The 24,418-nt window shown below is 43.2% G+C and overlaps 1 protein-coding gene across 2 annotated transcripts in view; it reads left to right on the top strand.

Annotated features, from left to right (window-relative positions):
* The first annotated feature begins 23,580 nt into the window (after window positions 1-23,580).
* Window positions 23,581-24,418, top strand: part of LOC143989134 (uncharacterized) — a 383,321-nt gene continuing 382,483 nt past the window's right edge. For both annotated transcript variants that reach the window (XM_077489158.1, XM_077489160.1), the window contains exon 1: window positions 23,581-23,729. The gene's annotated coding sequence lies outside the window, so the exon portion shown is untranslated. The remainder of the gene's footprint in view (window positions 23,730-24,418) is intronic.

Here is a 24,418-nt window from a genome sequence, read left to right as displayed (position 1 = left end):
ATTCTGCAACCTATAAATCGCACATAACTGCATTCTAAAACCTGTAACTTGCACATATCTGCATTCTGCAGCATTTAAAGCGCACATATCTGCATTCTGAAACCTATATATCGCACATAACTACATTCTGCAACCTGTAAATTGCACACATCTGCATTCTCTAAATCGCACATAACTGCATTCAGCAACCTGTAAATTGCACATATCTGCAACATGTAAATAGCACATATCTGTATTCTGTAAATTGCACATATCTGCTTTCTGCAACCGGTAAATTGCACATAACTGCATTCTTAAATCTGTAAATCGCACATATCTGAATTCTTAAATCTGTAAATTGCACATAGCTGCATTCTGCAATCTGCAATTCGCACATATCTGCATTCTGTAACCTGTAAATCGCACATATCTGCATTCAGCCACCTGTAAATTTGAAAAAATTGGGGTCTATTAGACCCTAGATCTTTCCTCTGCCCTCAAAGCATCTGACCACACCGTTCGGTGTGATAAAATGCTTTCCCACTGGAAATGTTTATATCGGGGAGGGGGGACATTCCCTCCCACTGCTTGTAAAAGCAGTCTAGAGGCTAATTAGCCACTAGGATTGCTTTTACATGAAAGCCGATCACTATCTGAAAAGAATACCAAGATGATACCTAAACCCGCAGGCATCATTCTGGTATAACCATTCAAATTCCAGCAACATACCAGTACGTTGCTGGTCCTTGTTGGACATATATTGTAATTTTTTTTTCATGCAGCCTGTTGGCTGAAGGAAAAAAAAAAGAGATTGATCGGTGGGTATGCCCACCATTAGAATACCTCCCTTCATCCACCCACTTCTAATGGTGGGCATACATGCACCATTTATATATGCCGAAGCATGGGGGCATCCTCCCGCAAAAAAGTTATGCCACGTACACACGGTCGGACTTTTCCACGGGCAAGCCATCTTTCGGAACTTCGACCATATGTATGCGGATTAGGAGCGAAATCGCTCCTCCGCCCCTGCTGCCCCCATGCTTCAGCATATATGCTCTTTTTTTTTAACTGTGGTGTTGAAATCACCTCCTACAGCACTGGAGTCACAGCTTTATGTATCCTGAGGGCAAATGCTGCTGCTCTCAAGATAAATAAATCTGCGCTGCAGCTGAATGGCGCATCTGAAAAAAAAAATGGTAAATCGCACATATTTGCATTCTACAAGCTGTAAATCACATATCTGCATTCTGCAACCTATAAATCACACATAACTGCATTCTGAAACCTGTAACTTGCACATATCTGCATTCTGCAGCATTTAAAGCGCACATATCTGCATTCTGAAACCTATAAATCGCACATAACTGCATTCTGCAACCTGTAAATTGCACATATCTGCATTCTGTAAATCGCACATAACTGCATTCAGCAACCTGTAAATTGCACATATCTGCAACATGTAAATAGCACATATCTGTATTCTGTAAATTGCACATATCTGCATTCTGCAACCGGTAAATTGCACATATCTGAATTCTTAAATCTGTAAATCGCACATATCTGAGTTCTTAAATCTGTAAATCGCGCATAGCTGCATTCTGAAATCTGCAATTCGCACATATCTGCATTCTGTAACCTGTAAATCGCACATATCTGCATTCAGCAACCTGTAAATTTGAAAAAATTGGGGGTCTATTAGACCCTAGATCTTACCTCTGCCCTCAAAGCATCTGACCACACCGTTCGGTGTGATAAAATGCTTTCCCACTGGAAATGTTTATATCCAGGAGGGGGGACATTCCCTCCCACTGCTTGTAAAAGCAGTCTAGAGGCTAATTAGCCACTAGGATTGCTTTTACATGAAAGCCGATCACTATCTGAAAAGAATACCAAGATGATACCTAAACCCGCAGGCATCATTCTGGTATAACCATTCAAATTCCAGCAACATACCAGTACGTTGCTGGTCCTTGTTGGACATATATTGTAATTTTTTTTCATGCAGCCTGTTGGCTGAAGGAAAAAAAAAGAGATTGATCGGTGGGTATGCCCACCATTAGAATACCTCCCTTCATCCACCCACTTCTAATGGTGGGCATACATGCACCATTTATATATGCCGAAGCATGGGGGCATCCTCCCGCAAAAAAGTTATGCCACGTACACACGGTCGGACTTTTCCATGGGCAAGCCATCTTTCGGAATTTCGACCATATGTATGCGGATTAGGAGCAAAATCGCTCCTCCGTCCCTGCTGCCCCCATGCTTCAGCATATATGCTCTTTTTTTTTAACTGTGGTGTTGAAATCACCTCCTACAGCACTGGAGTCACAGCTTTATGTATCGTGAGGGCAAATGCTGTTGCTCTCAAGATAAATAAATCTGCGCTGCAGCTGAATAGCGCATCTGAAAACAAAAAAATGGTAAATCGCACATATTTGCATTCTACAAGCTGTAAATCACATATCTGCATTCTGCAACCTATAAATCGCACATAACTGCATTCTAAAACCTGTAACTTGCACATATCTGCATTCTGCAGCATTTAAAGCGCACATATCTGCATTCTGAAACCTATATATCGCACATAACTACATTCTGCAACCTGTAAATTGCACACATCTGCATTCTGTAAATCGCACATAACTGCATTCAGCAACCTGTAAATTGCACATATCTGCAACATGTAAATAGCACATATCTGTATTCTGTAAATTGCACATATCTGCTTTCTGCAACCGGTAAATTGCACATAACTGCATTCTTAAATCTGTAAATCGCACATATCTGAATTCTTAAATCTGTAAATTGCACATAGCTGCATTCTGCAATTCGCACATATCTGCATTCTGTAACCTGTAAATCGCACATATCTGCATTCAGCCACCTGTAAATTTGAAAAAATTGGGGTCTATTAGACCCTAGATCTTTCCTCTGCCCTCAAAGCATCTGACCACACCGTTCGGTGTGATAAAATGCTTTCCCACTGGAAATGTTTATATCGGGGAGGGGGGACATTCCCTCCCACTGCTTGTAAAAGCAGTCTAGAGGCTAATTAGCCACTAGGATTGCTTTTACATGAAAGCCGATCACTATCTGAAAAGAATACCACGATGATACCTAAACCCGCAGGCATCATTCTGGTATAACCATTCAAATTCCAGCAACATACCAGTACGTTGCTGGTCCTTGTTGGACATATATTGTAATTTTTTTTTCATGCAGCCTGTTGGCTGAAGGAAAAAAAAAGAGATTGATCGGTGGGTATGCCCACCATTAGAATACCTCCCTTCATCCACCCACTTCTAATGGTGGGCATACATGCACCATTTATATATGCCGAAGCATGGGGGCATCCTCCCGCAAAAAAGTTATGCCACGTACACACGGTCGGACTTTTCCACGGGCAAGCCATCTTTCGGAACTTCGACCATATGTATGCGGATTAGGAGCGAAATCGCTCCTCCGCCCCTGCTGCCCCCATGCTTCAGCATATATGCTCTTTTTTTTTAACTGTGGTGTTGAAATCACCTCCTACAGCACTGGAGTCACAGCTTTATGTATCGTGAGGGCAAACGCTGTTGCTCTCAAGATAAATAAATCTGAGCTGCAGCTGAATGGCGCATCTGAAAACAAAAAAATGGTAAATCGCACATATTTGCATTCTACAAGCTGTAAATCACATATCTGCATTCTGCAACCTATAAATCGCACATAACTGCATTCTAAAACCTGTAACTTGCACATATCTGCATTCTGCAGCATTTAAAGCGCACATATCTGCATTCTGAAACCTATATATCGCACATAACTACATTCTGCAACCTGTAAATTGCACACATCTGCATTCTGTAAATCGCACATAACTGCATTCAGCAACCTGTAAATTGCACATATCTGCAACATGTAAATAGCACATATCTGTATTCTGTAAATTGCACATATCTGCTTTCTGCAACCGGTAAATTGCACATAACTGCATTCTTAAATCTGTAAATCACACATATCTGAATTCTTAAATCTGTAAATTGCACATAGCTGCATTCTGCAATCTGCAATTCGCACATATCTGCATTCTGTAACCTGTAAATCGCACATATCTGCATTCAGCAACCTGTAAATTTGAAAAAATTGGGGGTCTATTAGACCCTAGATCTTACCTCTGCCCTCAAAGCATCTGACCACACCGTTCGGTGTGATAAAATGCTTTCCCACTGGATATGTTTATATCGGGGAGGGGGGACATTCCCTCCCACTGCTTGTAAAAGCAGTCTAGAGGCTAATTAGCCACTAGGATTGCTTTTACATGAAAGCCGATCACTATCTGAAAAGAATACCAAGATGATACCTAAACCCGCAGGCATCATTCTGGTATAACCATTCAAATTCCAGCAACATACCAGTACGTTGCTGACCCTTGTTGGACATATATTGTAATTTTTTTTTCATGCAGCCTGTTGGCTGAAGGAAAAAAAAAAAGAGATTGATCGGTGGGTATGCCCACCATTAGAATACCTCCCTACATCCACCCACTTCTAATGGTGGGCATACATGCACCATTTATATATGCCGAAGCATGGGGGCATCCTCCCGCAAAAAAGTTATGCCACATACACACGGTCGGACTTTTCCACGGGCAAGCCATCTTTCGGAACTTCGACCATATGTATGCGGATTAGGAGCGAAATCGCTCCTCCGCCCCTGCTGCCCCCATGCTTCAGCATATATGCTCTTTTTTTTTAACTGTGGTGTTGAAATCACCTCCTACAGCACTGGAGTCACAGCTTTATGTATCGTGAGGGCAAACGCTGTTGCTCTCAAGATAAATAAATCTGAGCTGCAGCTGAATGGCGCATCTGAAAACAAAAAAATGGTAAATCGCACATATTTGCATTCTACAAGCTGTAAATCACATATCTGCATTCTGCAACCTATAAATCGCACATAACTGCATTCTGAAACCTGTAACTTGCACATATCTGCATTCTGCAGCATTTAAAGCGCACATATCTGCATTCTGAAACCTATGAATCGCACATTACTGCATTCTGCAACCTGTGAATTGCACATATCTGCATTCTGTAAATCGCACATAACTGCATTCAGCAACATGTAAATTGCATATATCTGCAACATGTAAATAGTACATATCTGTATTCTGTAAATTGCACATATCTGCATTCTGCAACCGGTAAATTGCACATAACTGCATTCTTAAATCTGTAAATCGCACATATCTGAATTCTTAAATCTGTAAATCGCACATAGCTGCATTCTGAAATCTGCAATTCGCACATATCTGCATTCTGTAACCTGTAAATCGCACATATCTGCATTCAGCCACCTGTAAATTTGAAAAAATTGGGGTCTATTAGACCCTAGATCTTTCCTCTGCCCTCAAAGCATCTGACCACACCGTTCGGTGTGATAAAATGCTTTCCCACTGGAAATGTTTATATCCAGGAGGGGGGACATTCCCTCCCACTGCTTGTAAAAGCAGTCTAGAGGCTAATTAGCCACTAGGATTGCTTTTACATGAAAGCCGATCACTATCTGAAAAGAATACCAAGATGATACCTAAACCCGCAGGCATCATTCTGGTATAACCATTCAAATTCCAGCAACATACCAGTACGTTGCTGACCCTTGTTGGACATATATTGTAATTTTTTTTTCATGCAGCCTGTTGGCTGAAGGAAAAAAAAAAAAGAGATTGATCGGTGGGTATGCCCACCATTAGAATACCTCCCTTCATCCACCCACTTCTAATGGTGGGCATACATGCACCATTTATATATGCCGAAGCATGGGGGCATCCTCCCGCAAAAAAGTTATGCCACGTACACACGGTCGGACTTTTCCACGGACAAGCCATCTTTCGGAACTTCGACCATATGTATGCGGATTAGGAGCGAAATCGCTCCTCCGTCCCTGCTGCCCCCATGCTTCAGCATATATGCTCTTTTTTTTAACTGTGGTGTTGAAATCACCTCCTACAGCACTGGAGTCACAGCTTTATGTATCCTGAGGGCAAATGCTGCTGCTCTCAAGATAAATAAATCTGCGTTGCAGCTGAATGGCGCATCTGAAAAAAAAAATGGTAAATCGCACATATTTGCATTCTACAAGCTGTAATTCACATATCTGCATTCTGCAACCTATAAATCGCACATAACTGCATTCTGAAACCTGTAACTTGCACATATCTGCATTCTGCAGCATTTAAATCGCACATATCTGCATTCTGAAACCTATAAATCGCACATAACTGCATTCTGCAACCTGTAAATTGCACATATCTGCATTCTGTAAATCGCACATAACTGCATTCAGCAACCTGTAAATTGCACATATCTGCAACATGTAAATAGCACATATCTGTATTCTGTAAATTGCACATATCTGCATTCTGCAACCGGTAAATTGCACATATCTGAATTCTTAAATCTGTAAATCGCACATATCTGAGTTCTTAAATCTGTAAATCGCGCATAGCTGCATTCTGAAATCTGCAATTCGCACATATCTGCATTCTGTAACCTGTAAATCGCACATATCTGCATTCAGCAACCTGTAAATTTGAAAAAATTGGGGGTCTATTAGACCCTAGATCTTACCTCTGCCCTCAAAGCATCTGACCACACCGTTCGGTGTGATAAAATGCTTTCCCACTGGAAATGTTTATATCCAGGAGGGGGGACATTCCCTCCCACTGCTTGTAAAAGCAGTCTAGAGGCTAATTAGCCACTAGGATTGCTTTTACATGAAAGCCGATCACTATCTGAAAAGAATACCAAGATGATACCTAAACCCGCAGGCATCATTCTGGTATAACCATTCAAATTCCAGCAACATACCAGTACGTTGCTGGTCCTTGTTGGACATATATTGTAATTTTTTTTCATGCAGCCTGTTGGCTGAAGGAAAAAAAAAGAGATTGATCGGTGGGTATGCCCACCATTAGAATACCTCCCTTCATCCACCCACTTCTAATGGTGGGCATACATGCACCATTTATATATGCCGAAGCATGGGGGCATCCTCCCGCAAAAAAGTTATGCCACGTACACACGGTCGGACTTTTCCATGGGCAAGCCATCTTTCGGAATTTCGACCATATGTATGCGGATTAGGAGCAAAATCGCTCCTCCGTCCCTGCTGCCCCCATGCTTCAGCATATATGCTCTTTTTTTTTAACTGTGGTGTTGAAATCACCTCCTACAGCACTGGAGTCACAGCTTTATGTATCGTGAGGGCAAATGCTGTTGCTCTCAAGATAAATAAATCTGCGCTGCAGCTGAATAGCGCATCTGAAAACAAAAAAATGGTAAATCGCACATATTTGCATTCTACAAGCTGTAAATCACATATCTGCATTCTGCAACCTATAAATCGCACATAACTGCATTCTAAAACCTGTAACTTGCACATATCTGCATTCTGCAGCATTTAAAGCGCACATATCTGCATTCTGAAACCTATATATCGCACATAACTACATTCTGCAACCTGTAAATTGCACACATCTGCATTCTGTAAATCGCACATAACTGCATTCAGCAACCTGTAAATTGCACATATCTGCAACATGTAAATAGCACATATCTGTATTCTGTAAATTGCACATATCTGCTTTCTGCAACCGGTAAATTGCACATAACTGCATTCTTAAATCTGTAAATCGCACATATCTGAATTCTTAAATCTGTAAATTGCACATAGCTGCATTCTGCAATCTGCAATTCGCACATATCTGCATTCTGTAACCTGTAAATCGCACATATCTGCATTCAGCCACCTGTAAATTTGAAAAAATTGGGGTCTATTAGACCCTAGATCTTTCCTCTGCCCTCAAAGCATCTGACCACACCGTTCGGTGTGATAAAATGCTTTCCCACTGGAAATGTTTATATCGGGGAGGGGGGACATTCCCTCCCACTGCTTGTAAAAGCAGTCTAGAGGCTAATTAGCCACTAGGATTGCTTTTACATGAAAGCCGATCACTATCTGAAAAGAATACCAAGATGATACCTAAACCCGCAGGCATCATTCTGGTATAACCATTCAAATTCCAGCAACATACCAGTACGTTGCTGGTCCTTGTTGGACATATATTGTAATTTTTTTTTCATGCAGCCTGTTGGCTGAAGGAAAAAAAAAAGAGATTGATCGGTGGGTATGCCCACCATTAGAATACCTCCCTTCATCCACCCACTTCTAATGGTGGGCATACATGCACCATTTATATATGCCGAAGCATGGGGGCATCCTCCCGCAAAAAAGTTATGCCACGTACACACGGTCGGACTTTTCCACGGGCAAGCCATCTTTCGGAACTTCGACCATATGTATGCGGATTAGGAGCGAAATCGCTCCTCCGCCCCTGCTGCCCCCATGCTTCAGCATATATGCTCTTTTTTTTTAACTGTGGTGTTGAAATCACCTCCTACAGCACTGGAGTCACAGCTTTATGTATCGTGAGGGCAAACGCTGTTGCTCTCAAGATAAATAAATCTGAGCTGCAGCTGAATGGCGCATCTGAAAACAAAAAAATGGTAAATCGCACATATTTGCATTCTACAAGCTGTAAATCACATATCTGCATTCTGCAACCTATAAATCGCACATAACTGCATTCTAAAACCTGTAACTTGCACATATCTGCATTCTGCAGCATTTAAAGCGCACATATCTGCATTCTGAAACCTATATATCGCACATAACTACATTCTGCAACCTGTAAATTGCACACATCTGCATTCTGTAAATCGCACATAACTGCATTCAGCAACCTGTAAATTGCACATATCTGCAACATGTAAATAGCACATATCTGTATTCTGTAAATTGCACATATCTGCTTTCTGCAACCGGTAAATTGCACATAACTGCATTCTTAAATCTGTAAATCACACATATCTGAATTCTTAAATCTGTAAATTGCACATAGCTGCATTCTGCAATCTGCAATTCGCACATATCTGCATTCTGTAACCTGTAAATCGCACATATCTGCATTCAGCAACCTGTAAATTTGAAAAAATTGGGGGTCTATTAGACCCTAGATCTTACCTCTGCCCTCAAAGCATCTGACCACACCGTTCGGTGTGATAAAATGCTTTCCCACTGGATATGTTTATATCCAGGAGGGGGGACATTCCCTCCCACTGCTTGTAAAAGCAGTCTAGAGGCTAATTAGCCACTAGGATTGCTTTTACATGAAAGCCGATCACTATCTGAAAAGAATACCAAGATGATACCTAAACCCGCAGGCATCATTCTGGTATAACCATTCAAATTCCAGCAACATACCAGTACGTTGCTGGTCCTTGTTGGACATATATTGTAATTTTTTTTCATGCAGCCTGTTGGCTGAAGGAAAAAAAAAGAGATTGATCGGTGGGTATGCCCACCATTAGAATACCTCCCTTCATCCACCCACTTCTAATGGTGGGCATACATGCACCATTTATATATGCCGAAGCATGGGGGCATCCTCCCGCAAAAAAGTTATGCCACGTACACACGGTCGGACTTTTCCATGGGCAAGCCATCTTTCGGAATTTCGACCATATGTATGCGGATTAGGAGCAAAATCGCTCCTCCGTCCCTGCTGCCCCCATGCTTCAGCATATATGCTCTTTTTTTTTAACTGTGGTGTTGAAATCACCTCCTACAGCACTGGAGTCACAGCTTTATGTATCGTGAGGGCAAATGCTGTTGCTCTCAAGATAAATAAATCTGCGCTGCAGCTGAATAGCGCATCTGAAAACAAAAAAATGGTAAATCGCACATATTTGCATTCTACAAGCTGTAAATCACATATCTGCATTCTGCAACCTATAAATCGCACATAACTGCATTCTAAAACCTGTAACTTGCACATATCTGCATTCTGCAGCATTTAAAGCGCACATATCTGCATTCTGAAACCTATATATCGCACATAACTACATTCTGCAACCTGTAAATTGCACACATCTGCATTCTGTAAATCGCACATAACTGCATTCAGCAACCTGTAAATTGCACATATCTGTATTCTGTAAATTGCACATATCTGCTTTCTGCAACCGGTAAATTGCACATAACTGCATTCTTAAATCTGTAAATCGCACATAATTGAATTCTTAAATCTGTAAATTGCACATAGCTGCATTCTGCAATCTGCAATTCGCACATATCTGCATTCTGTAACCTGTAAATCGCACATATCTGCATTCAGCCACCTGTAAATTTGAAAAAATTGGGGTCTATTAGACCCTAGATCTTTCCTCTGCCCTCAAAGCATCTGACCACACCGTTTGGTGTGATAAAATGCTTTCCCACTGGAAATGTTTATATCGGGGAGGGGGGACATTCCCTCCCACTGCTTGTAAAAGCAGTCTAGAGGCTAATTAGCCACTAGGATTGCTTTTACATGAAAGCCGATCACTATCTGAAAAGAATACCAAGATGATACCTAAACCCGCAGGCATCATTCTGGTATAACCATTCAAATTCCAGCAACATACCAGTACGTTGCTGGTCCTTGTTGGACATATATTGTAATTTTTTTTTCATGCAGCCTGTTGGCTGAAGGAAAAAAAAAAGAGATTGATCGGTGGGTATGCCCACCATTAGAATACCTCCCTTCATCCACCCACTTCTAATGGTGGGCATACATGCACCATTTATATATGCCGAAGCATGGGGGCATCCTCCCGCAAAAAAGTTATGCCACGTACACACGGTCGGACTTTTCCACGGGCAAGCCATCTTTCGGAACTTCGACCATATGTATGCGGATTAGGAGCGAAATCGCTCCTCCGCCCCTGCTGCCCCCATGCTTCAGCATATATGCTCTTTTTTTTTAACTGTGGTGTTGAAATCACCTCCTACAGCACTGGAGTCACAGCTTTATGTATCGTGAGGGCAAACGCTGTTGCTCTCAAGATAAATAAATCTGAGCTGCAGCTGAATGGCGCATCTGAAAACAAAAAAATGGTAAATCGCACATATTTGCATTCTACAAGCTGTAAATCACATATCTGCATTCTGCAACCTATAAATCGCACATAACTGCATTCTAAAACCTGTAACTTGCACATATCTGCATTCTGCAGCATTTAAAGCGCACATATCTGCATTCTGAAACCTATATATCGCACATAACTACATTCTGCAACCTGTAAATTGCACACATCTGCATTCTGTAAATCGCACATAACTGCATTCAGCAACCTGTAAATTGCACATATCTGCAACATGTAAATAGTACATATCTGTATTCTGTAAATTGCACATATCTGCATTCTGCAACCGTTAAATTGCACATAACTGCATTCTTAAATCTGTAAATCGCACATATCTGAATTCTTAAATCTGTAAATCGCACATAGCTGCATTCTGAAATCGGCAATTCGCACATATCTGCATTCTGTAACCTGTAAATCGCACATATCTGCATTCAGCCACCTGTAAATTTGAAAAAATTGGGGTCTATTAGACCCTAGATCTTTCCTCTGCCCTCAAAGCATCTGACCACACCGTTCGGTGTGATAAAATGCTTTCCCACTGGAAATGTTTATATCGGGGAGGGGGGACATTCCCTCCCACTGCTTGTAAAAGCAGTCTAGAGGCTAATTAGCCACTAGGATTGCTTTTACGTGAAAGCCGATCACTATCTGAAAAGAATACCAAGATGATACCTAAACCCGCAGGCATCATTCTGGTATAACCATTCAAATTCCAGCAACATACCAGTACGTTGCTGGTCCTTGTTGGACATATATTGTAATTTTTTTTTCATGCAGCCTGTTGGCTGAAGGAAAAAAAAAAAGAGATTGATCGGTGGGTATGCCCACCATTAGAATACCTCCCTTCATCCACCCACTTCTAATGGTGGGCATACATGCACCATTTATATATGCCGAAGCATGGGGGCATCCTCCCGCAAAAAAGTTATGCCACGTACACACGGTCGGACTTTTCCACGGGCAAGCCATCTTTCGGAATTTCGACCATATGTATGCGGATTAGGAGCAAAATCGCTCCTCCGTCCCTGCTGCCCCCATGCTTCAGCATATATGCTCTTTTTTTTTTTTAACTGTGGTGTTGAAATCACCTCCTACAGCACTGGAGTCACAGCTTTATGTATCCTGAGGGCAAATGCTGCTGCTCTCAAGATAAATAAATCTGTGCTGCAGCTGAATAGCGCATCTGAAAACAAAAAAATGGTAAATCGCACATATTTGCCTTCTGCAACCTGTAAATCACATATCTGCATTCTGCAACCTATAAATCGCACATAACTGCATTCTGAAACCTGTAACTTGCACATATCTGCATTCTGCAGCATTTAAAGCGCACATATCTGCATTCTGAAACCTATATATCGCACATAACTACATTCTGCAACCTGTAAATTGCACATATCTGCAACATGTAAATAGCACATATCTGTATTCTGTAAATTGCACATATCTGCTTTCTGCAACCGGTAAATTGCACATAACTGCATTCTTAAATCTGTAAATCGCACATATCTGAATTCTTAAATCTGTAAATTGCACATAGCTGCATTCTGCAATCTGCAATTCGCACATATCTGCATTCTGTAACCTGTAAATCGCACATATCTGCATTCAGCAACCTGTAAATTTGAAAAAATTGGGGGTCTATTAGACCCTAGATCTTACCTCTGCCCTCAAAGCATCTGACCACACCGTTCGGTGTGATAAAATGCTTTCCCACTGGATATGTTTATATCGGGGAGGGGGGACATTCCCTCCCACTGCTTGTAAAAGCAGTCTAGAGGCTAATTAGCCACTAGGATTGCTTTTACATGAAAGCCAATCACTATCTGAAAAGAATACCAAGATGATACCTAAACCCGCAGGCATCATTCTGGTATAACCATTCAAATTCCAGCAACATACCAGTACGTTGCTGGTCCTTGTTGGACATATATTGTAATTTTTTTTTCATGCAGCCTGTTGGCTGAAGGAAAAAAAAAAAGAGATTGATCGGTGGGTATGCCCACCATTAGAATACCTCCCTTCATCCACCCACTTCTAATGGTGGGCATACATGCACCATTTATATATGCCGAAGCATGGGGGCATCCTCCCGCAAAAAAGTTATGCCACGTACACACGGTCGGACTTTTCCACGGGCAAGCCATCTTTCGGAACTTCGACCATATGTATGCGGATTAGGAGCGAAATCGCTCCTCCGCCCCTGCTGCCCCCATGCTTCAGCATATATGCTCTTTTTTTTTAACTGTGGTGTTGAAATCACCTCCTACAGCACTGGAGTCACAGCTTTATGTATAGTGAGGGCAAACGCTGTTGCTCTCAAGATAAATAAATCTGAGGTGCAGCTGAATGGCGCATCTGAAAACAAAAAAATGGTAAATCGCACATATTTGCATTCTACAAGCTGTAAATCACATATCTGCATTCTGCAACCTATAAATCGCACATAACTGCATTCTGAAACCTGTAACTTGCACATATCTGCATTCTGCAGCATTTAAAGCGCACATATCTGCATTCTGAAACCTATGAATCGCACATTACTGCATTCTGCAACCTGTGAATTGCACATATCTGCATTCTGTAAATCGCACACAACTGCATTCAGCAACATGTAAATTGCATATATCTGCAACATATAAATAGTACATATCTGTATTCTGTAAATTGCACATATCTGCATTCTGCAACCGGTAAATTGCACATAACTGCATTCTTAAATCTGTAAATCGCACATATCTGAATTCTTAAATCTGTAAATCGCACATAGCTGCATTCTGAAATCTGCAATTCGCACATATCTGCATTCTGTAACCTGTAAATCGCACATATCTGCATTCAGCCACCTGTAAATTTGAAAAAATTGGGGTCTATTAGACCCTAGATCTTTCCTCTGCCCTCAAAGCATCTGACCACACCGTTCGGTGTGATAAAATGCTTTCCCACTGGAAATGTTTATATCGGGGAGGGGGGACATTCCCTCCCACTGCTTGTAAAAGCAGTCTAGAGGCTAATTAGCCACTAGGATTGCTTTTACATGAAAGCCGATCACTATCTGAAAAGAATACCAAGATGATACCTAAACCCGCAGGCATCATTCTGGTATAACCATTCAAATTCCAGCAACATACCAGTACGTTGCTGACCCTTGTTGGACATATATTGTAATTTTTTTTTCATGCTGCCTGTTGGCTGAAGGAAAAAAAAAAGAGATTGATCGGTGGGTATGCCCACCATTAGAATACCTCCCTTCATCCACCCACTTCTAATGGTGGGCATACATGCACCATTTATATATGCCGAAGCATGGGGGCATCCTCCCGCAAAAAAGTTATGCCACGTACACACGGTCGGACTTTTCCACGGGCAAGCCATCTTTCGGAACTTCGACCATATGTATGCGGATTAGGAGCGAAATCGCTCCTCCGTCCCTGCTGCCCCCATGCTTCAGCATATATGCTCTTTTTTTTTTAACTGTGGTGTTGAAATCACCTCCTACAGCACTGGAGTCACAGCTTTATGTATCCTGAGGGCAAATGCTGCTGCTCTCAAGATAAATAAATCTGCACTGCAGCTGAATGGCGCATCTGAAAACAAAAAAATTGTAAATCGCACATATTTGCATTCTACAAGCTGTAAATCACATATCTGCATTCTGCAACCTATAAATCGCACATAACTGCATTCTGAAACCTGTAACTTGCACATATCTGCATTCTGCAGCATTTAAATCTCACATATCTGCATTCTGAAACCTATAAATCGCACATAACTGCATTCTGCAACCTGTAAATTGCACATATCTGCATTCTGTAAATCGCACATAACTGCATTCAGCAACCTGTAAATTGCACATATCTGCAACATGTAAATAGCACATATCTGTATTCTTTAAATTGCACATATCTGCATTCTGCAACCGGTAAATTGCACATATCTGAATTCTTAAATCTGTAAATCGCACATATCTGAGTTCTTAAATCTGTAAATCGCGCATAGCTGCATTCTGAAATCTGCAATTCGCACATATCTGCATTCTGTAACCTGTAAATCGCACATATCTGCATTCAGCAACCTGTAAATTTGAAAAAATTGGGGGTCTATTAGACCCTAGATCTTACCTCTGCCCTCAAAGCATCTGACCACACCGTTCGGTGTGATAAAATGCTTTCCCACTGGAAATGTTTATATCCAGGAGGGGGGACATTCCCTCCCACTGCTTGTAAAAGCAGTCTAGAGGCTAATTAGCCACTAGGATTGCTTATACATGAAAGCCGATCACTATCTGAAAAGAATACCAAGATGATACCTAAACCCGCAGGCATCATTCTGGTATAACCATTCAAATTCCAGCAACATACCAGTACGTTGCTGGTCCTTGTTGGACATATATTGTAATTTTTTTTCATGCAGCCTGTTGGCTGAAGGAAAAAAAAAGAGATTGATCGGTGGGTATGCCCACCATTAGAATACCTCCCTTCATCCACCCACTTCTAATGGTGGGCATACATGCACCATTTATATATGCCGAAGCATGGGGGCATCCTCCCGCAAAAAAGTTATGCCACGTACACACGGTCTGACTTTTCCATGGGCAAGCCATCTTTCGGAATTTCGACCATATGTATGCGGATTAGGAGCAAAATCGCTCCTCCGTCCCTGCTGCCCCCATGCTTCAGCATATATGCTCCTTTTTTTTTAACTGTGGTGTTGAAATCACCTCCTACAGCACTGGAGTCACAGCTTTATGTATCGTGAGGGCAAATGCTGTTGCTCTCAAGATAAATAAATCTGCGCTGCAGCTGAATAGCGCATCTGAAAACAAAAAAATGGTAAATCGCACATATTTGCCTTCTGCAACCTGTAAATCACATATCTGCATTCTGCAACCTATAAATCGCACATAACTGCATTCTAAAACCTGTAACTTGCACATATGTGCATTCTGCAGCATTTAAAGCGCACATATCTGCATTCTGAAACCTATATATCGCACATAACTACATTCTGCAACCTGTAAATTGCACACATCTGCATTCTGTAAATCGCACATAACTGCATTCAGCAACCTGTAAATTGCACATATCTGCAACATGTAAATAGCACATATCTGTATTCTGTAAATTGCACATATCTGCTTTCTGCAACCGGTAAATTGCACATAACTGCATTCTTAAATCTGTAAATCGCACATATCTGAATTCTAAAATCTGTAAATTGCACATAGCTGCATTCTGCAATTCGCACATATCTGCATTCTGTAACCTGTAAATCGCACATATCTGCATTCAGCAACCTGTAAATTTGAAAAAATTGGGGGTCTATTAGACCCTAGATCTTACCTCTGCCCTCAAAGCATCTGACCACACCGTTCGGTGTGATAAAATGCTTTCCCACTGGATATGTTTATATCGGGGAGGGGGGACATTCCCTCCCACTGCTTGTAAAAGCAGTCTAGAGGCTAATTAGCCACTAGGATTGCTTTTACATGAAAGCCGATCACTATCTGAAAAGAATACCAAGATGATACCTAAACCCGCAGGCATCATTCTGGTATAACCATTCAAATTCCAGCAACATACCAGTACGTTGCTGACCCTTGTTGGACATATATTGTAATTTTTTTTTCATGCTGCCTGTTGGCTGAAGGAAAAAAAAAAGAGATTGATCGGTGGGTATGCCCACCATTAGAATACCTCCCTTCATCCACCCACTTCTAATGGTGGGCATACATGCACCATTTATATATGCCGAAGCATGGGGGCATCCTCCCGCAAAAAAGTTATGCCACGTACACACGGTCGGACTTTTCCACGGGCAAGCCATCTTTCGGAACTTCGACCACATGTATGCGGATTAGGAGCGAAATCGCTCCTCCGCCCCTGCTGCCCCCATGCTTCAGCATATATGCTCTTTTTTTTTAACTGTGGTGTTGAAATCACCTCCTACAGCACTGGAGTCACAGCTTTATGTATCGTGAGGGCAAACGCTGTTGCTCTCAAGATAAATAAATCTGAGCTGCAGCTGAATGGCGCATCTGAAAACAAAAAAATGGTAAATCGCACATATTTGCATTCTACAAGCTGTAAATCACATATCTGCATTCTGCAACCTATAAATCGCACATAACTGCATTCTGAAACCTGTAACTTGCACATATCTGCATTCTGCAGCATTTAAAGCGCACATATCTGCATTCTGAAACCTATGAATCGCACATTACTGCATTCTGCAACCTGTGAATTGCACATATCTGCATTCTGTAAATCGCACATAACTGCATTCAGCAACATGTAAATTGCATATATCTGCAACATGTAAATAGTACATATCTATATTCTGTAAATTGCACATATCTGCATTCTGCAACCGGTAAATTGCACATAACTGCATTCTTAAATCTGTAAATCGCACATATCTGAATTCTTAAATCTGTAAATCGCACATAGCTGCATTCTGAAATCTGCAATTCGCACATATCTGCATTCTGTAACCTGTAAATCGCACATATCTGCATTCAGCCACCTGTAAATTTGAAAAAATTGGGGTCTATTAGACCCTAGATCTTTCCTCTGCCCTCAAAGCATCTGACCACAACGTTCGGTGTGATAAAATGCTTTCCCACTGGAAATGTTTATATCGGGGAGGGGGGACATTCCCTCCCACTGCTTGTAAAAGCAGTCTAGAGGCTAATTAGCCACTAGGATTGCTTTTACATGAAAGCCGATCACTATCTGAAAAGAATACCAAGATGATACCTAAACCCGCAGGCATCATTCTGGTATAACCATTCAAATTCCAGCAATATACCAGTACGTTGCTGGTCCTTGTTGGACATATATTGTAATTTTTTTTTCATGCAGCCTGTTGGCTGAAGGAAAAAAAAAAAAGAGATTGATCGGTAGTTATGCCCACCATTAGAATACCTCCCTTCATCCACCCACTTCTAATGATGGGCATACATGCACCATTTATATATGCTGAAGCATGGGGGCACCCTCCCGCAAAAAAGTTATGCCACGTACACACGGTCGGACTTTTCCACGGGCAAGCCATCTTTCGGAATTTCGACCATATGTATGCGGATTAGGAGCAAAATTGCTCCTCCGTCCCTGCTGCCCCCATGCTTCAGCATATATGCTCTTTTTTAACTGTGGTGTTGAAATCGCCTCCTACAGCACTGGAGTCACAGCTTTATGTATCGTGAGAGCAAACGCTGTTGCTCTCAAGATAAATAAATCTGCGCTGCAGCTGAATGGCGCATCTGAAAACCATAAAATGGTAAATCGCACATATTTGCATTCTGCAACCTGTAAATCACATAGCTGCATTCTGTAACCTGTAAATCGCACATATCTGCATTCAGCAACCTGTAAATTTGAAAAAATTGGGGGTCTATTAGACCCTAGATCTTACCTCTGCCCTCAAAGCATCTGACCACACCGTTCGGTGTGTGTCAGGAAAGGTTCCCTCCGCTGGTAATATCAATCATTTGGCATGCAGTACTGCGATCCACCAGCAGGTGTCTCCTGCTGGAATTATGTAATCTTTGGTCCGCAGTACTGGTGTCCACCAGCGGAGGGATCCTGGCAGTGTGGAGCAGGTATTGCCTTCTACAGTCAGGTGTCACATGACTGACAGCAGCCATTATAAATACCCGGCAGGTGCACACACACCTCGCCTTGGTATTGTTCCTTGTGCCCTGACCTGCTGCTGGTGATCCTGTTCCTATTCCTGTTCCTATTCCTATTCCTGTTCCTGTTCCTGTTCCTGTTCCTGTTCCTGTTCCTGTGTCCTGTGGTTCTGATCCTGTTTCCCTGTCCTGGTCCCTACCCTGTCCTACCTGTTACCATTATCCCTGTCCTGCAGTCTGATCCGTCCATCCTCTCCCTGTCCTGTGTTCCTTACCCCATTTGCTGATCTCCCCGTGTATGACCTTGGCCTGGCTTGTGACTCTGATTCTGGACTGCCCTTGTTTATTTGCTGATCCTCTATGTATGACCCTGGCCTGCCTACCGTTTACGGTCCTTGCATTTCCCATTTATTGTACATATCTGTCTGTTGTTGTTTGGGGTCTTTGTTGGTTGGTTTATTGCACTGTGTGGTTGTATTTATATTATTCACTTTCTTTAATAAATCATATTTCACTTATACACGTTTGGGTTTCCTCTGTTGCAGTCCACACAGTTCTGGTCTTATCTGATACGTGACAGAATACCAAGGCCATCCCTGACCAGAAGTGGCTACACAGAGGAACCATCTTGGTTCAGGTTGCTTACTGAAATGAATTTAGAAGTGATTGGTTATTATGCTTTGCTGGCGTCTGAGAGTGGTGACTATCTCCGCCAGACACTGAAAGGGTGGACCAGTGATCAGCTGTTGGAAACCATTCGTTTAGCTCACTCCTGGGTTGATCAGGGCTGTATGTTGTTTGGGGATGTTCAGCCGTTAACTCAAATCTGCACAGAGCTGGCCCTGCCCTGCATCCCAGGGGGCCAGGATGATTTTTCTCCCCCTTTCAGTATTAATCAAGTCGCATCACTGGTATGGCTTCTGGAAGATGATTCCCCTTACTTTTTTGAGCATTACACAGCCTGTTCCCAACAGATGATAATAGAATGTGTTGATTCCGTACAATCCCTTGTTAGACAGGCAGTGTGTAACCCGCAGTTTTTACAACCATTACTTTTAGCATGGTCTGGTATTTTGCAATCAGCCACAGCCAGCCCACAACAAACCATCTCTGCTACCAAACACCTGCCTGCCCAAGAGTCTCTTCCTCCATCACCTATGGCAACCTCAGTTTCAGCCCAATATACTCTACTCCCCACCAAATATCAATACCCTGTTTCTTCCTGCTGCACATATCCTGCCTTTAATCCAACTGCCTCTTTCCCGTGGCCCACTATCCCTCAAGATCTTCCCCCAGCCACTGTTACCTCTTCCCTGCCATATTCCAACCCTTCTCTCCAGTCTGCTTCATCCCCTACCTATAGATCTGCAGCTACCTACAGGCCTTCAGTAGCTAAATCTAAAAAGAGACAGAAGTTCTTTCCTACCCATTTGATCCTGCCAGTAACGCAACCTGCCTCCACACCAACCAACCTGCTCCAGTCTGCCTGCATGCCAGCTGAACCTGATCACCCACCTGATTCTGCCAATCATCTGCCTGCTATCCAGCCAGACGCCTTGCAGCCTGATGTCCCGGCCTTCCAGCCAGACGCCTTGCAGCCTGATGTCCCGGCCTTCCAGCCAGACGCCTTCCAGTCTGATGCCCCGGCCTCGCGGTCTGATGCCCCGGCCTCGCGGTCTGATGCCCCGGCCTCGCGGTCTGATGTCCCGGCCTCGCAGTCCAATTCCTTCCAGTCTGATGTCCCGGCCTTGCAGTCCGATGCCTTCCAGTCTGATGTGCCTGCTGTCCAGTCTGATGTGCCTGACGTCCCGCTGCCCGCCTTCCAGCCTGACGTCCCGCTGCCCGCCTTCCAGCCTGACGTCCCGCTGCCCGCCTTCCAGCCTGACGTCCCGCTGCCCGCCTTCCAGCCTGACGTCCCGCTGCCCGCCTTCCAGCCTGACGTCCCGCTGCCCGCCTTCCAGCTTGACGTGCCGCTGCCCGCCTTCCAGCTTGACGTGCCGCTGCCCGCCTTCCAGCTTGACGTGCCGCTGCCCGCCTTCCAGCTTGACGTGCCGCTGCCCGCCTTCCAGCCTGACGTGCCGCTGCCCGCCTTCCAGCCTGACGTGCCGCTGCCCGCCTTCCAGCCCGTTGTGCCAGCTTCCCGGTCCGATGTGCTTCTGTCTGCTGCCCTGCTTGAAGTGCCCGTTACCCAACCTGATGTGACTTTGCTCGTAGCCCAGCTTGACGCAATGGACTTTCCCCAGCAACTGCTAGTTGGAGCGTCCGGAGGTCGCTCCTTTGAGGGGGGGTACTGTCAGGAAAGGTTCCCTCCGCTGGTAATATCAATCATTTGGCATGCAGTACTGCGATCCACCAGCAGGTGTCTCCTGCTGGAATTATGTAATCTTTGGTCCGCAGTACTGGTGTCCACCAGCGGAGGGATCCTGGCAGTGTGGAGCAGGTATTGCCTTCTACAGTCAGGCGTCACATGACTGACAGCAGCCATTATAAATACCCGGCAGGTGCACACACACCTCGCCTTGGTATTGTTCCTTGTGCCCTGACCTGCTGCTGGTGATCCTGAACCTATTCCTATTCCTGTGCCCTGAACCTGTGACCCGTGGTTCTGATCCTGTTTCCCTGTCCTGGTCCCTACCCTGTCCCACCTGTTACCATTATCCCTGCCCTGCAGTCTGATCCGTCCATCCTCTCCCTGTCCTGTGTTCCTTACCCCATTTGCTGATCTCCCCATGTATGACCTTGGCCTGGCTTGTGACTCTGATTCTGGACTGCCCTTGTTTATTTGCTGATCCTCTGTGTATGACCCTGGCCTGCCTACCGTTTACGGTCCTTGCATTTCCCATTTATTGTACATATCTGTCTGTTGTTGTTTGGGGTCTTTGTTGGTTGGTTTATTGCACTGTGTGGTTGTATTTATATTATTCACTTTCTTTAATAAATCATATTTCACTTATACACGTTTGGGTTTCCTCTGTTGCAGTCCACACAGTTCTGGTCTTATCTGATACGTGACAGTGTGATAAAATGCTTTCCCACTGGAAATGTTTATATCCGGGAGGGGGGACATTCCCTCCCACTGCTTGTAAAAGCAGTCTAGAGGCTAATTAGCCACTAGGATTGCTTTTACATGAAAGCCAATCACTATCTGAAAAGAATACCAAGATGATACCTAAACCCGCAGGCATCATTCTGGTATAACCATTCAAATTCCAGCAACATACCAGTACGTTGCTGGTCCTTGTTGGACATATATTTCAGAATGCAGCTATGTGCGATTTACATGTGGGGACTAAGCCTCTAACACAATAGCAGCAAGTAGGGTAAGTCGAATTTAATTAACTATCCTACAAGGCAGAGCAGAGGGGACCCCACAGAGAACAAGTGGCTTGTGCAGATCAAAATGCCTATCAACATCCCAGCTGGGCAACAGGGACCTAAGGGCTAAAGTCGACATGACACTTGATTATGGCCAAAAGGGCTGAGCAGCGATAATGCTGGAATGGAAAAAGTGGTTAGTAGGGTTTTGATCTAGTCTTCCATTAGGCTACTTTCACACTGGGGCGTTGCAGGCGCTGGAGGTAATGCTTTGCTATATTTAGCTGCGCTTTACCGTCGTTTTAGCGGTGCTATTATGCTGCTAGCGGGGCAGTTTTAACCCCCGCTAGTGACTGAACAAAGGGTTAAAACTGCCTGCAAAGTGCCGCTCTAGCAGTGCTTTGCAGGCGGGTATGCAGCGCTGCTCCATTGTTTTCTATGGGAAGGGGCGCTTTAGGAGCAGTAAATATGTACAGCGCTCCAAAGATGCGGCTTTGACCATCCTTCAAGCGCACCGCTCCAGTGTGTAAGCCCTCGGCCCTGTGTGTATGTGTATATATATATATATATCTATCTACAGCTGAGGCTGCAGAGAAAGGCACAAGTGTTTGAGCTTCGGGGTGCACACACCTATGTATACATTATATATATAGATATACACAGATAGGTGTGAGGAGCACAAATCAAGCCCATGTCCAGCGGTGAGAGCCTCCTCTGGATACAAAGGAGAGGAGGAGGAGGAGGGGGGGGGGGGGGGGGCACTCTGTTGCTTCAGCCCCCCCCCCCCCTCCCCCACACCTCTGTGCCACCTGAGTGCACTGCACCCGTCCTAGGATCGGCCCTATGTGTGTGTGTGTGTGTGATATATATATATATATATATATATATATATATACATACATACACACACACACACACACATATACACACAGTGGAGGGACCTCATAGAACACCAATATATATATATATATAACTATAAATATATATTTATATATATACACAAATATATATATATATATATATATATATATATATATATATATATATATATATATATATATATATACACACAGAGAGGGGATGGACCTCATAGAACAACAATATAAATTGTTTAAGTCTGGCCTTTTCTCTTTTTTTTGCAGCGTTTCCCTTCCATGTGATCCTGAACAGCAGTGACTGAGCCGCACCTAAAGGCAAGAGATGTTTCCCGACCGAGAGTCAGGCAAAGACTGAGCGCTCCGCCTCTGCTGACTCAATTTATAGGCGGGCCTTGTGACGTCACGCGTAACGGTCCGCTTGGTAGTGGCTGGTCACGTGTCTGTACCTACTACTGCACGTGATTGTAGGAACTCCGTTAAGCGGGCAGGACTTGTGACGTCACGCGTAACGGTCCGCTTGGTAGTGGCTGGTCACGTGTCTGTAGCTACTCCGACACGTGATTGTAGCTATTCCGTCACGCGATCGTAGCCAATCCGTAGTGACGTGCCTGATTTCCCTTCATTTATTCCCGCCATTTTTACTATTTATTTTCTATTCATTATCTAGTCTGAATATTGTTTTTTTATTATTTATTCCTACTCATAATCAATAAGCTATTACTATTTAATATGTTTTCCTATTTGCTAATGAGTTAGTTGCCTCCGTCTACGGTAAAATGTCTCCTGTACTGCGGACATGGAGGATCAGCCAATGAAATCCCGGCAGTGCGGGACGTCACGTGATCGCGCCGTTCAGTCCCCGCCCCCCTAAAGCTGAAGTCACCATGGAGATGCTGTCACAACGTGAGTGTGGGGTGACCGGTGCCCGTTGTGTGTATGTTGTATGGAGGGACTCCTCTGTAGTGCGGTTATTATGATGGAGATAATGAGCTGTCCCTGTGTGGAGCGCTCTGACCTGTGTCCTTGGAATCATGGAGAGACTTCTGTGTTCTGAAATATATATATATATATATATATATATATATATATATATATATATATATATATATATATATATATATATAATGGTGTCCTATGAGGCCCCTCCACCCTGATTGATTTATGTATATATCTCATAAAACACCATAGCCCGCCCCCCCCCCCCCCCCCCCGTTATTTATAATGGTGTGTGTATATATATATATATATATATATATATATATATATATATATCTACACACACACTGTATCTAACAAAAAAATGGGTATACCTACAATACATGTATAGAGCCACAATAGGTCCTTTTATACTCCTACATACATGTATAGTGCTATGACAGGTCCTCTTTATACTCTTATATACACGTATAGAGCCATGACCGGTCCTTTTACACTCCTATATACACGTATAGAGCCATGACCGGTCTTTTTACAGTCCTATATACATGTATAGAGCTACAACAGGTCCTTTTACAGTCCTATATACATATATAAAGCCACGACAGGTCCTCTTTATACTCCTATATACATGTATAGAGCCATGACCGGTCCTT

This window comes from Lithobates pipiens, unplaced genomic scaffold (genome assembly GCF_037356315.1).
Source record: "Lithobates pipiens isolate NorthernLeopardFrog02 unplaced genomic scaffold, aLitPip1_a1.2 Scaffold_18, whole genome shotgun sequence".
Taxonomy (NCBI): Eukaryota; Metazoa; Chordata; class Amphibia; order Anura; family Ranidae; genus Lithobates; species Lithobates pipiens.
Note: the sequence above shows the minus strand (reverse complement) of the source record. Positions and strands in the feature narration are given on the sequence as shown.